This window comes from Gossypium raimondii, unplaced genomic scaffold (genome assembly GCF_025698545.1).
Source record: "Gossypium raimondii isolate GPD5lz unplaced genomic scaffold, ASM2569854v1 Contig00334, whole genome shotgun sequence".
Classification (NCBI taxonomy): Eukaryota; Viridiplantae; Streptophyta; class Magnoliopsida; order Malvales; family Malvaceae; genus Gossypium; species Gossypium raimondii.
In genome coordinates, this window is record NW_026291434.1 from 13939 (window position 1) to 15618 (window position 1680).

Consider the following 1680-nt stretch of genomic DNA (forward strand, 5'->3'; position numbering starts at 1 on the left):
TTTCATCGTGATGGGGATAGATCATTGCAATTGTTGGTCTTCAGCGAGGAATTCCTAGTAGCGCGAGTCATCATTTCGCGTTGACTAAATCACGCCCTTTGTACACACATGCGTCGCTCCTCTGGATTGAATGGTCGGTGAAGTGTTGGGATCGCGGCGGCGTGGGCGATTATTTGCCATGACGTCGCGAAGTCGAACCTTATCATTTAGAGGAAGGAGAAGTCGTAACAAGGTTTAAGTAGGTGAACTGCGGAAGGATCATTGTCGAAACACGCCTAGCGAGCGACCCATGAGCGAGTTGCAAACAACAGGAGGTGGTGCGGGTGCATCCTCGCCTCTCGCCACCCGTGTCTCGGGCGGCCGGTCTCGTCGTCCCTACGCCCGTCGGGTGGGGTGAGATCTGGGATCAACCTCTTGAGGCAAAGCGAACAAACCCGTGCGAATCGCGCCAAGGAATCGAAAGCGAAAAAAGGGGCCGTCTTACAGCCGCGCTTGCCGTTCGCGGTGTCGGTGCTTGATGATCTTTGTTCTCTTGTCATAAAATATCTGAGCGACTCTCGACAGCGGATATCTCGGCTCTCGCGCCGATGAAGAGCGTGGCGAAATCGATACTTGGTGTGAATTGCGAGAATCCGTGAACCATCGAGTCTTTGAGCGCAAGTTGCGCCCCAAGCCATTAAGTAGAGACACGTCTGCTGGGTGTCACGCGCCGTCGCCCCATCCAACCATGAGCCCTCGAGCCTCGGTTGGACCTTGGTGAAATTGGCCTCCGTGCGCTCCACGACCGGTGGTTGGCCTAAATTCGAGTCCTCGGCGACATCATCGTCATGACGATCGGTGGTAATCTTGTAAGCAACCTCGTTGGTCGTCTTGGCGTCCGTCGTCGAGACCCTTGAACCCTTCGGCATCGCAAAGGGCGGTGCTCGCATCGCGACCCAGTCGGCGGGATTACCGTGAGTTTAAGCATATCAATAAGCGGAGGAAAAAAACTTACGAGGATTCCCTAATAGCAATGACGAGCAGGAAAAGCCCGGCTTGAGAATCGGTCGCCATCGGCGTCCGGTGTAGTCTGGAGAAGCGTCCTCGTGACGGACCGGGCCCAAGTCCCTGGAAAGGGCGGTAGGAGGAGGTGTGAGCCCGTCGTGCGGACCTGTCGCGCTGCAGGTGACATCTCTGAGTCGGGTTGTTTGGGAATCTGACCCTAATCGGTGGTAAATTCCGTCAAAGGCTAAATCTGAGCGAGAGGCAGATGGCGAACAAATCTGCATGAGGAAAGATGAAAAGGACTTTGAAAAGAGAGTCAAAGTGCTTGAAATTGTCGGGAGGAAGCGGATGGGGCGGCGATGCGCCCGGTCGGATGTGGGCAGCGAGGCCGTCCGCCGTCGGCTTCAGGCGTGGGCCCGCCTGGTCGTCGTGGCGGCCCAAGCCGGGCCTTTGATCGCCCGTGGAGGCGTCGTCGCCTCGATCGTGGGATTGACCTTGCGCCGCCTCGGCGTGCTTGACACCTGCGTGCTCGGGCGTCGACTGCGGGCTCCCATTCGGCCGTCTTGAAACACGGACCAAAAAGTCGACATGTGTGCGAGTCAGCGGGCTAGAAAACCCGTAAGGCGCAAGGAAGGCGATTGGCGGGATCCTCGGCGGGTGCCGCCGCCGACCTTGATCTTGAGAAGGGTTGGTGAG

At 57.5% G+C, this 1680-nt stretch overlaps 1 pseudogene; it reads left to right on the forward strand.

Moving 5' to 3' along the window:
* Positions 1-552: 552 nt before the first annotated feature.
* Positions 553-705, forward strand: LOC128039205 (5.8S ribosomal RNA; annotated as a pseudogene).
* Positions 706-1680: the final 975 nt, after the last annotated feature.